General features: G+C 34.5%; 1 protein-coding gene across 2 annotated transcripts in view; it reads right to left on the bottom strand.

Annotated features, from left to right (window-relative positions):
• AFG1L (AFG1 like ATPase) overlaps positions 1-14,293 on the bottom strand; it is a 200,802-nt gene that overhangs the window by 96,820 nt on the left and 89,689 nt on the right. The window lies entirely within an intron of this gene.

The following is a 14,293-nucleotide window of genomic DNA, read 5'->3' as shown; positions in this document are numbered from 1 at the left end:
ATGCATTTATAAATAATAAGTTGCTCGTATCTTGTGCTTTACAATGGTAATTTTCATATATGCATGTGTCACAGTGTACGTATGTTTAGACACATATTCACACACATAAACACATACCATCAAGAGCAAAAAAGTGAAAAGGGGCAACAAATTTTAAATTTTGCATATTTTATTTTACTCTTCCTTTTTTCTTCCCTTCTAAAAAAAGACTTGGAATTTTATTCAAGAGATTGAACTTTTATTGCATATAAAACATTCCTCTTAAAAGTAAAATCTAAAGTAATGAGATTTTTTTTAAGTATAAAAATGTGAACAGTAAAAAATTTCTCAATAATAAAACTCATGAATTAGATTATGTGTCTCAATTTTCTTTTAAATATTGCATTATAGGGTTCTTTCTAGATTTCCTTGTTTATAGAAAATGTGATAACTGAGACAGACTTCAACTGCCACATTTGCTTATAGAAATAAAACATGGTCATTAGGAAACATTTATTCTCTTTAGAAAAATATCCATCACAATATCATTACAGTGTATAAAGTATTTGCAAAGTTCTTTGGTTACTTAAGGACCAGAGGCTTTAATTCAGTTACATTTAATATTTTTATTTAGAGATATCATAAAAGGTAAGATAATGCTGGCCAGACTGTTGGAATTTCAACATTCAAAATGAGAGCTTTCCTTTCCTATAGTCAATACCTCAAATGAGTAAAATGGCTAAAATGTAGAAAATGAGTTATAAAATTAGCTATTTTCATAGTCTTCCCTAATTACCAAGTTGCTGGGAAAGGTGCATAACAATAATGCTGTATGATAAGAGTTGACAGACATGATTATGACTAAGTGGTTAAAAAAAAATAATTTTAAATACACTCAATGTTTATAGCAGCTTTATTCATAAAAGCTAAAAACTTCAGCCTTATTTACAATGGCCAAAAACTGGAAGCAATCCAAGTGTCCATCACTAGGTGAGTGGATAAACAGACTGTGGCATTTTTGTACAAAGAAATACTACTTAGCAATAAAAAGGATAAACTATTCATACAACAAAATAGATGAATCTCAAAATAATTATGCAGAGTAAGAGGCCAGGCATTAAAAAAAAAGGGTACATACTGTTTGATTCCATTTATACAAAACTCTAGAAAAAGCACATTAAAGCTACAATAACAAAAAGCAAATGAGTGGTTGCCTAGAGAAGGGGCAAGGAGGATGACAGTGACACTCGGGACAGATGAAAAAAGGGAGAGAGCAAAGTTTTGAGTGTGATGGAAATGTTCATTATATTGGCTTCGGTGATGATTTCACAGATGTATACACATGCCAATATTTTATAAATTGTATTCTTTAAATATGTACCAATTATTGTATATTATACCTTAATAAGTTCTTCTAAAATTTATTGGGAAAAATACCAAAGGGAATACCGAAGAACACAATGTTATAGAATTAACACTAAGATATCACACTAATGAAAGTCTATCTATGTTAAGGTAACCTTTTGGTATTACAGAATAACATCTTTGTTATGGACACATAAGGCTCTGAGTTGTAACTTAACAAGCGTGCACCCTTTAGTGGGTCCATGACAATGTACCCACTTGTAAAGTAGGATGTAAAGCCCCACTTATAGTAGTCTTGATTAAAAGTTTCCACTCATCAGCAAAATCAAATAATAATACCTATAAGTCTTCAAGAGTTAATTTTTCAAAGGGTTAACTTTTTTAAAAATCTGTGTTTATAAAGATATACAATTCAAACTTTATGCTCTGAAAAGTATTTTCTAAACGGAATTCTAAACAAAATTCATTTGGCTTGAAAACCTTTAGGTTTTTATAGGACACTTAAGTGAAAAAGAGCTGTACTCATTAAATTGAAGAGTTTTTTGCAATTCAAATATTATGCTAATTATCAATGCAACAGATCCATCTCCTGAAATGTTATTTAGCTACCAATTTTTTCATACTAGTCGTTTAATATTATTTTTCCCAGACAAAGATTTTATGATACATTTATATCAACATTTGTCATTGTTTACTAAATACTGTTTAAAAATTCACCAGAAGTTCTTGCCTACGATTTTTTAACGACCTCTAAACACAGTTAAGTGAGCACTTGGTCATATAAGAGAGTATACTGGAATTATGGCACATTCATTTTTTGAGAATGGTTATAAGAACCTCTACATTCTCCACAGTGAATAACTATAATAATACTTACAGATGAAACAGATGCAAAGAGGATTTTTAAAGTAATTACAAGGATCTAATGTACATGGATATACAGATATTTTCCTTAAAAATCCAAACATCGCAGAAGAGGTTATATACAAACCTAATGGTAACCATATATCAAAAACCACAAATAAATATGTAAAGAATAAAGAGAAAGAAATCCAAACATATCACTAAACAATTCAGCAAAACATGAAAAAAATGGCAAGTAAGGATCAGAGAAAATCTTTACAAACAACCACAAAACAAATAATAAAATGACAATAAATATATATCTATCAATAATTACTTTGAATGTAAATGGTCTTAGTGCCTCAATCAAAAGACACAGGGTGAAAGAATGGACAAAAAAAAATAAGACCCATCTATATGTTGCCTACATGAGACCCATTTCAAACCAAAAGACACTTGCAGATTAAAAGTAAGGGGACAGAGAAACATCTAGCATGCAAATAGTTATCAAAAGAAAACCAGAGTAAAAATGCTTACATTAGACAAAATAGACTTTAAAACAAAGAGTGTAACAGGAGACATAGAACACCATATACTAACCAAGGGGACGATCCAACAAGACCTAACAATTGTAAATATCTATGTGCCCAACATACAAGGACCCAAATACATAAAACAGTTAATAATAAACATAATTACAGTAACAAGCATAAAAGAATTAATCAATAATAATACAATATAATAATTAATAGATAATAATAATAATACAATAATACTTAACACTCTACTTACATCAATAGATCATCTACACAAAAAAATCAACAAGGAAACGATGGCTTTGAATGACACACTGGACCAAGTGAATTTAACAGATATAATCAGAACATTCCATCTGAAAACAGAATACACATTCTAGTCAAGTGCACATGGAACATTCCCCAGAATAGATCTCATTTTAGTTCATAAAATAAGCCTCAACAAATTCAAGAAGACTGAAATCATACCATGAATCTTTTCTGACCACAAGGCTATAAAAGTAGAAGTTAGACACAAGAAAAAATCTGGAAAGACTATAAATACATGGAGGTTAAATAGCATGCTACTAAACAATGAATGGGTCAACAAGGAAATCAAAGAAAAATTTAAACAGTACATGAAACAAATGAAAATGAAAACACAATGGTCCAAATCTTTGGGATGCAGCAAAAGCAGTCAGAGTGAAGTTTACAGCAATACAGGCCTACATCAAGAGAAGAAAAATCTGAAATAAACAACCTAAGCTTGCAACTAAAGGAGCTATAAAGAGAACAACAAACAAAATCTAAAACCAGGAGAAGGAAGGTAATAATAAAGATTAGAGCAGAAATAAATGATATGGAACTAAAAACAATATAACAGAACAGATCAATGAAACCAAAAAATCAGTAAAATGGACAAACCTCTAGCCAAATTTATCAAGAAAAAAAGAGAAAGGACTCAAATAGAATCACAAGCAAGTCAGAAGAAATAACAACCAACACCACAGAAATATAAACAATTATAAGAGAATATTATGAAAAACTATATGCCAACAAATTGGACAACCTAGGAGAAATGGATAAATTCTTAGAAGAGATAGAACATTTGAACAGACTTATAACCAGAAAAGAAATTCAATAAGTAATCAAAAACTCCCAACAAACAAAAAGTCCAGAACCAGAAGGTTTCACAGGTAAATTCTACCAAAAATGTAAACAGGAGTTAATACCTATAATTCTCAAACTATTCCAAAAACTAGAAAAGGAAAGAAACTTCCAAATTCATTCCATGAGACCAGCATTACCCTGATACCAAATCCAGTTAAAGACATCACAAAAAAAGAAAACTACAAGCCAATGTATCTGATGAAAATAGATGTAAAAATCCTCAATAAAATACTAGCAAAACAAATTCAACAATGCATTAAAAAATCATTCACCGTGATCAAGTGGGATTTATTCCTAGGTTGCAGGAGTGGTTTAATATTTGCAAACCAATCACATCAATAAGAGAAAGGATAAGAAGCATATGATCATTTCAATAGATGCAGAAAAAGCATTTGACAAAGTAGAACATCCATTCACGATAAAAACCCTCAATAAAATAGATTCAAAGGGAACATGCCTCAACATAATAAAGGCCATATATGGAAAAAACCCAGAGCTATCATCGTCCTCAATCAGAAAAAAACTAAGAGATTTTACCTGAAGATCTACAAGACAAGGATGTCCACTCTCACTACCTTTTAACAGAGTACTATAAGTCCTAGCCACAGCAATCACACAAAAAACAAAAAGAAATAAAGGGCATCCAGTTGGTAAGGAAGAAGTAAGGTTTTCATCATTTGCAGATGACATTATATAGAAAACCTGAAAGACCCCACCAAAAAAATGCTGGAACCGATAAATAAATTCAGTAAGGTCGCAGGATACAAAATCAATACACAGAAATCTGTTGCATTTATACACACAAATAATGAGGCAGAAGAGAAATTAAGAAAACAATCCCATTTACAAATATACCAAAAACAGTAAGATACATACCTAGGAATAAACCCAACCAAAGAGGTGAAAAACCTGTACTCTGAAAACTATGAAACATTGATGAAAGAAATTGAAATGACACAAAGAAATGGAAAAACATTCCATACTTACAAATTGGCACAACAAATATTGTTAAAATGTCTATACTACCCAAAGTGATCTACACATTTAATGCAATCCCTATCAAAATACCACCAATATTTTTCACAGAACTGAAACAAACAATTCCAAAATTTGCATGGAACCACAAAAGACCCCAAATAGGCAAAGAAATCTTGAAAAAGAAAAGAAAAGCTACAGGTATCACAATTCCAGACTTCAAGTTATATTACAAAGCTGTAGTAATCAAAACAGTATGGTACTGGCAAAAATACACATAGTTAAATAGAAGACAATGGAAAACCCAGAAAGAAACCCACAACTATATGGTCAATTAATTTTCAATAAAGCAGGAAAGAATATCCAGTGGGAAAAAGACAGTCTCTTCAACAAATGGTGCTGGGAAAACTGGACAGCAACATGCAAAAGAATGAAATTGGACTACTTTCTTACACCATTTACACAAAAAATTCAAAATGGATTAAAGACCTAAATGTGAGACATGAAACTATAAAAATTGTAGCAAAGAACACAGCAGTAACTTCTTTGACATCAGCTGTATCAACTTTTTTTCTAGATATGCCTCCTGAGACAAGGGAAACAAAAGCAAAAATAAACTATTGGGACTCCATCAAAATGAAAAGCTTCTGCACAACAAAGAAAACAATCAACAAAACTAAAAGATAACCTAAGGAATGGGAGAAGATATTTGCAAATGACACATCTGATAAAGGGTTAGTATCCAAAATCTATAAAGAACATATACAACTCAACACCCCCCCCCAAAAAATAATTCAATTAAAAAACGGGCAGAAGACACAAATAGACATTTATCCACAGAAGACATTCAGATGGCCAACAGACACATGAAAAGATATGCACCATCACTTACCATCAGGGAAATGCAAATTAAAAGTACAGTGAGATAGCACCTCACATCTGTCAGAATGGCTAAAATCAACAACACAAGAAACAACAGGTGTTGGCTAGGATGTGGAAAAAAAGGAACCCTCATGCACTGTTTGAGGGAATGCAAACTGGTGCAACCACTGTGGCAAACAGTATGGAGGTTCCACCAAAAGTTAAAAATAGAACTACCCTCCAAACCAGAAATCACACTAGTGGATATTTACTGAAAGAATACAAAAACACTAATTCAAAGGGATACATGCTCCCCTGTATTTATAGCAGCATTATTTACAATTAATTGATGAATAGATAAAGAAGATGTGGCATATACACACAATGGAGTATTATGTAGCCATAAAAAAGAATGAAGTCTTGCCATTTGCAATGACATGAATGGAGCTGGTGAGTACAATGCTAAGTGAAATAAGTCAGAGAAAGACAAATACCATGGTTTTAGACAAATGTGGAATTTAAGAAACAAAACAAACAAGCAAATGGAAAAAAAGAGACAGACAAATCAAGAAACAGACTCTTAATTACAAACTGATGGTTACCAGCAGGGAGGTGGTGAAGGATGGGCTAAGTAGGTGATGGGGATTAAGGAGTGCACTTGCCATGATGAGCACTGGGTGATGTATGTAAGTATTATATCACTATATTGTATACTTGAAACTAATATAACACTGTACGTTAATGAACTGGAATTAAAATAAAAACTTAAAAAAGAATTCCAAGTGTCAAAAGTAACAGGGTATAATGCTTATTTATATAAGTACATATCTGTTGAGAGTAAGAAAACTTTTAGGACAGATAATTAAAAGGAGTGTTCCTATAAATTAACACACAAAAAAAGTGCATGGCTTTATGGAACCAATCTGATTTATCCTTCCAGGAGATTCTTATTTTAGTATAGATTAAAAGAAAATGGTCCCTTTAGACCATTTAAGAAGCAAGTACTATGTAGCTTTAAAAAAAAACAAACAACTAATTGGAGATGCAATAGTTACTAAATGCATTGATAATACAGCTAATTAAATGTTCCCATTGGATGGTATATTATCATTTTATATTCAACATACATTCATGAATTCCTACTATATAGCTATGCTGAAATGAGTGCTAAAGACAAAAGACAAATGAAATAAATAAATAAACTAGGATTTACAGAATACTTAATAGGAATCAGGCAATTCGATTGGCAATGTATGCAAATCACAGTAACACAACAAAGCAGGTATTTCTGCCTCCCTTTTACAGATAAAGAAACTGATACTGAGAGTTTCAGGTAATTTGTTGAATTTCCTGCCAGGGATTGGCATACCTAGGAGTCAAGGTCTTTAATGATGTTAAAACTTGTGGACTTTTTCAGAACCATGTTGTGACCCGTTCAGCTTACCACAGCTGACAGACACAACCAGACCATAACCATGATTCAAGGTGAAAACGGACAGAAGGTATAAACATAATACACAGAGCACAAAGCTATTCAGTTTATCATGGTTCAAAGACAGCTTTACAGAGATAAGAGTGGCACTAGACCACCCTGGAAAAGTGAGCAATGCCACCAAGCAGCAAGGAAGTAAGGGTATATCCATAATATTTAGGTCTTTGATTTTATTAGTATTCTTTTTATCCCCCCTGTTTTTTCTTCTGTTCATTTTTTCCTGACATTTTCAGATTATTTGAATTTATTTTTAAATTCCTTTTTCATCTGACTACTGGGCTTTATTTTTGTTGTTGTTCCATGGGCTATAATATATATCCTTAACTTTTCATACTCTACTTAGAATCAATATCGTATCACCTCACAAAAAAGTGTAGAAAACTTATATCAATATAAGTACCTCCAAACTCCCCACTTTATGGGATGGGTATCATAGACATCATATCTACATATAATAATAAGCCCTAGAAGATAATATTATAATTGCATGAAAACCAATTATTTCTATTTTTTAAAAATTAAGAAGAAAAGCTAGTTATATTTACCACAATATTTACAATTTCTGATGCTCTTCATTTCTTCTTAAGGATCCAAGTGTCCATCCATTATCATTTACTTTCTACCTGAAAAACTTCTTTTAGAATATCTTATAGTTCAGGCCCAATGGTGATGAATTCTTTACTTCTTTTTTATCAGAACGTCTTTATTTTGTCTTTATTCCTTTTTTTAATTGAACTATAGTTGACACACCATGTTATATTACTTCAGGTGTGCAACACAGTGATTTTACAAGTCTAAACATCACGCTATGCTCACCACAAGTGTAGCTACCATCTGTTACCTATAACACGATTACAATACTATTGACTATATTCTCTGTGCCATACCTTTCATTCCCATGACTTATTCATTCTATAACTGGAAGCCTATACCTCTTACTCCCCTTCACCCATTTTGCCCATCCTCCCTTCTGGCAACGACCAGTTTGTTCTCTGTATTTATGTTTTTTTCTGTTTTCTTTTTTAGATTCCACATACAAGTGGAATCACAAGATATTTTTCTTTTTCTGTCTGACTTTTTCACTTAGCATAACACCCTCTAGGTCCATTCATGTTGTCGCTAATGGCAAGATCTTGTTTTTTTTATGGCTGAGTAGTATTCCATTGTGTGTGTGTGTGTGTGTGTGTGTGTGTGTGTGTGTGTGTGTGTATACACCAAATCTTCTTTATCCATTCATCTATCAATGGGCACTTAGGACACTTAGGCTGCTTCCATATCTTGGCTATTGTAAATATTGCTGCAATGAACATCAGGGTGCATATAATTTTGCAAATAAGTGTTTTCATTTTCTTTCACTAAATACCCAGGAGTGAAATTACTGGATCATATGCTATTTTTATTTTTAATTTTTTGAGATACTTCCATATTGTTTTCCACAGTAGCTATGCCAATATACATTCTCACCAACAGGGCACAAAGGTTGCAAATACTCACCAACACTTGCTATTTCTTGTCTTCTTGACACTAGCCATTCTGACAAGCGTAAGATGATATCTCATTGTGGTTTTGATTTGCATTTCACTGATGATTAGTGATATTGAACATACTTTCATGTGTCTATTGACTATCTGGATGTCTTCCTTGGAAAAATGTCTATCAGCCTTCTGCCCATTTTTTAATTGGATTATTTGGAATTTTGGTGTTCAGTTTCTTATGTTCTTTATAGATTTTGGATATTGACCCCTTATTGGATATATCATTTGCAAATACCTTCTCCTATTGATTTCTCATTCTGTTGATGGTTTCCTTTGCTGTACAGAAACTTTTTTATCATGGTGTAGACAATAATTTGTCTTTATTCTTGAAGGAAATTTTTGTTTCATAAACAACTCTAGGTTGATGGGTTTTTTCCCCTAGCATAAAGACGTAGTTCCATGGTTGCTGGCCTCCATAGTTCCTAATGGAAGTCATCAGAAGCTAATCATTGTTCCCCTGTATTTAATATGCTATTTTTCTCTGGATGCTTCTAGATTGTTTTACATTAGGTTTTTAGCAGTTTGACTACAATATGCCTAGCAGTGTTTTCTTGTATTTCCTCCACTTCAATTTCACTGAATTTCTTGAATCTGTAGATTTTTGTCTCCCACAGATTAGGAAATTTGCGATCATTATCTTCAAAAGTTTTTCTGCCTCATTCTTCTTGCCTTCTGGGATTCCAATTAGAACTATGTTCTAAAGCTTGTTATGGTTCTACAAATTCTTAAAGCTCTATTTCTTTTCTTCTATCACTTGGTCTCCATTCTTCACATTGGATAATTTCAAGTTCTCTGACTCTCTGCTCAGTTATTTCCATCTGCTATTAAGCTCATCAAGTGAATTTTCATGTAAGATACTGTCTTTTTTAATTCTAAATTTTAAACTTAGAACTTTTTTATGATTTCTATTTCTCTGCTGAGATTTCCTATCTCTTCATTCATTATGAACATATCTTCTTTAACTCATTTCTCTAACAATTATTATTATAATTGTTACTTTAAAGTCTATTGGGGTTGGTCTGTGTTGATTGTTTTTTCTCTTGGGTCATACTTTACTCATTATTCACTTTGAGATTGTGTTCTGGGCCTTGTGGATTCTGTCTCATTCTCTGAAGACTGTCAATATTTTTGTTTTAGCAAGAAATTACCTTAGATGGACTCGAACTACAAACAGAAATCTCAGTTCAGGACCCTACCTTTAGTTAGGAAGTTTGTGATCTACTCTGCAAATGTATGGTTCAGAGATCAGAGACTTGGGCAGGATTTATACACAGAACTTAGAGCTACAGCCATCTAGTTTATTCTGGGATTCACTTCTCATTTCTCTGCAGTAATGCTAGCCCCAAACTCTGCATCTGGTTCTTCAGGCCAGAAAAACTGTGGGTTTTCTATCAGAATTTCAGTCATTCAGCACAGTACTAATTTTACCTGCCCTAAAGGTGATAACCATTAAGAAAGATATTCTCTCCAATTTTGGACCTACTTCTAAGTCTTATCTGCCCTAGAATTTTTTCACTCTCTAAGACCTTCAGATAGTTGTGTTATATATTTTATTCAGAATTTATTATTATTGTCTGCAAGAAGGCCATTTGGCTAGAAGCTTAGGGCTTTGAGCTAGGAACTCAGCCATATCAGTTTTAGTTTTTAATAGATAAATGTATCCCATTGATATTTCCTGTTGACATGCTTGATCTTGTTTCATGCTCTATGCATGCTTATTTTCTGTTTCTTCTGCTTTCTAGTTTTTGCTCTAAGAAATATTTTTTCTTTTACCTTATTTATACTTATTTGAAAAGTATACCTTAAATTCTAAAATACGTGACTGTATATTTCCCCAGTGGTAAGTACCACAAATTATGATACTGTCACTCAGAATCAGTAAACTCTCTCTCCAAGGGGAAGAAAACTTACAAATATCTAAGGAAACAGTAACTACAAACATTTATTTACACTCAATTCATTGGTATCATCAATTTTCTTATTTCAAACATTTCTTTTTGAGAAACACTAAGACCTCTTTCCTCCAGGGCACGCACTTACTTTTTTTTTCTTTATCATTTTATTCTCTTTATTCTATTTCTCCATACTTCTTAAACATTAGTGATTTCATTTTCTGATTTCTGAGTAAATAGGTTTTCAATTCAATCTGTCTTCTCTCCACTTAGATCTTCTATATTATACAGTCTATATTTTCCTTATTTTTAAAGAATATAAAACAGAAATTTCCTAATATTTACTTCTTTCTTTTCTACTTAGTGTTCCCATATTATGGTATTTTCTTTTTACATGACCTTGAAAAAGGAGTGGTATGACTAATCTCAGAGAATCCCTATAATCAAGATATGTGTTTTCTCCTTGGTTCCCTTCCCTATCCTCCCAGTTGTTCTTATACTCTTTCTGTCTCTACTGTAGTTCAATGTTAAAAAGTGATAGGTAGCATCCTTCCTTTGTTCATACTTGTAGTAGAAATGCCAATGTCCCAACTAAGCATAATAATGACTTTTGAACAGATATACACATTTTTGGTATCATATTAAGAAACTAGAGGAGGGCCCAAGATGGAGGAACCACATGGAAGGGTTTTGTTTTTTTTTTTTTTGCGTGTCTCGTCCCTGAAATACAGCCAGATCAACACTAAACCATCCTGCACACCTAGAAAACTGATTTGAGGATTAACACAACAATCTGCACAACCTGAACCAGAGAACTCAGCAGGTACACAGCATGGAGAGGTGAACTGGGGGAGAAAGGCACAGAGGGCAGGGAGCTGTTTTTGCTTGTGGAGAGAGGACAAAGATGGGGGAAGAATACAGAGGGCATCCCCTCCACCTGAAATCAGCTGGAGAGAAAAGAAAGAGTACACAGGGGACAGAATACACAAGGGACAGAACAAAAAAAGGGAAAAAGGAGAAAGGAGAGGATTTAAATTCCATTAAGACTCTATAAACAGGGGGAGCACAGAGTCTGAAACTCCGCAGCTCAATACCTGGCAGTGCTCTGGTGAGAAGGGCAAATCCCCAGGAGCAGAGAGCAAGATCCTCAAGGTCCTTAGGATATGTGGCAAGAGGCATATAAACAGGGGGAGCACAGAGTCTGAAACTCCGCAGCTCAATACCTGGCAGTGCTCTGGTGGGAAGGGCAAATCCCCAGGAGCAGAGAGCAAGATCCTCAAGGTCCTTAGGATATATGGCAAGAGGCAGTTCCCCTGTTGGGAGGACTTTTGGTAGAGGCTGTGCTGCCTCCCCATAGCCAAAGGTCCCAGTGGATCCCGGAGAACATCCACATTCGCTGGTGCTGGAACAAGGATGTTGGGAGGAAGCCTGTGCCAGATGTGTGTTGTTATTTTCATACTCCCTAAAACGCTGCTGCTACATGATTGCATGAACTTTTTCTGGGGCAGGCTGGCACCCAGGCGCAGTCTCTGGGCATCAGCAGCAGCATGGTCTCCCAAACATTCCCAGAAGCGGGCCAGCATTGCTCATTGAGACCCTCCCCCAGAAGGTCTGAGTGGGTCAAAACCACAGTCCCTCAGAAGTGAGGGGTTGGGAAACACAGCCGCATATGACATAAAACTCAGGAGGGAGGTGCCACCTGGCAACCTGATGGCTTGGTCACAGACAGTGTAAAAGCAGGGAGTGGACAAAAGCCAGAGACAAAGGAGGGGTGTGCAATTGCTGGTCGGGGAGGACACAGTTCCAACACTAGAGACTGGATAGCTGAGTGACGTGATGTTCACCCTTCCCACGCATGTGCATACACACCTACAAGCACCACAACAATCCATCCCAGTAAGCTAAGCATCGCCATCTAGTGGAGAATGGAGCCATTACACTAAGCCCCGCCCAGCTGGACCAACCTCACTCTCCAGGAACAACACAAGTCTCTCCGCCTGCTTAGTTTACAGACTATAAAGTGCCTCATAGTTCGACTTCTAGGGGAAACCAAGGCAATTTCAATCATACCTCACTCTGTTTGCTGGTCCATCTATTCAATTTTTTTTTCTTTTCTATTTCTTGAATATAGAATGAGAAAAAAATTTATTTTTATTTTCCATTTCTATTAAAAATATTTTTCTTTACATTTTTCCTACTACATTTTTTACTTTTTTGTAAATTTTTCAAATTCTATTTTTTACTTCCATCTTTCATTTTATTCTATTTCATTGTATTCGTTTTTTCAAACTTTCAACCATTTTCTTTTTTTTCTTTTCTTTTCTTATCCTTCCCTTTTTTCTCTATCAAGCTCCTTTCAACAAGCAGACCAGAACACACCTAGGATCTAGCATCCTTTATTTGACTTTTTTGTGTTTTTTTTAATTTTTTAATTTCAAGGTTTTTTTTTTTTACTTTATTAATTCCTTTTCTTCAAAATGATGAAATGAAGGAATTCACCCCAAAAGAAAGGACAGGAAGAAATGACAGTCGGGCACTTGATCAACACAGATACAAGCAAGATGTCTGAACCAGAATTTAGAATCACAATAATAAGAATACTAGCTGGGGTTGAAAACAGATTAGAATCCCTTTCTGCAGAGATAAAAGCTAGTCGGGATGAAAAAAAATGCTGTAACTGAGGTGCAATGTCAAATGGATGCCACAGCGGCAAGGATGGATGAGGCAGAGCAGCAAATCAGCGATACAGAGGACAAACTTAATGGAGAACAATGAAGCAGAAAAAAAGAGGGAGACTAACACAAAAGAGCATGATTTAAGAATTAGAGCAATCAGTGACTCATTAAAAAGGAACAACATCAGAATCATAGGGGTCCCAGAAGATGATGAGAGAGAAAAAGGGGTAGAAGAGTTATGTAAGCAAATCATAGCAGAAAACTTTCCTAACCTGGGGAAAGACACAGATCTCAAAATACAGGAAGCACAGAGGACTCCCATTAGATTCAACAAAAACCAATCATCAACAAGGTATATCATAGTCAAATTCACAAAATACTCAGGCTAAGAAAGAATCATGAAAGCAGCAAGGGAAAAAAAAAGTCCTTAACCTACAAGGGAAGACAGATTAGGTGTGCAGCAGACCTATCCACAGAAACTTGGCAGGCCAGAAAGGAGTGGCAGGATATATTCAATGTGCTGAATCAGAAAAATATGCAGCCAAGAATTCTTTATCCAGCAAGGCTATCATTCAACATAGAAGAAGAGATAAAAAGTTTCCCAGACAAACAAAAATTAAAGGAATTCGTGACCACTAAATCAGCTCTGCAAGAAATTTTAAGGGGGACTCTCTGAAGGGAGAAAAAACGGGGGGAAAAAAAGACCAAAAGCAACAAAGACGAGAAAGGACCAGAGAACACCACCAGAAACTCCAAATCTACAGGCAACATAATGGCAATAAATTCATATCTTTCCATACTCACTCTACACGTCAATGGACTAAATGCTCCAATCAAAAGACTTAGGGTAACAGAATGGATAATAAAACAAGATCTGTCTATATGCTGTTTACAAGAGACCCACTTTAGACCTAAAGACACCTTCAGATTGAAAATAAGTGGATGGAGAACCATCTGTCATCCTAATGGTCGCCAAAAGAGTAGCCATAGT

Source organism: Felis catus, chromosome B2, assembly GCF_018350175.1.
Source record: "Felis catus isolate Fca126 chromosome B2, F.catus_Fca126_mat1.0, whole genome shotgun sequence".
Classification (NCBI taxonomy): domain Eukaryota; kingdom Metazoa; phylum Chordata; class Mammalia; order Carnivora; family Felidae; genus Felis; species Felis catus.
This window is presented reverse-complemented; position numbering and strand designations above follow the sequence as displayed.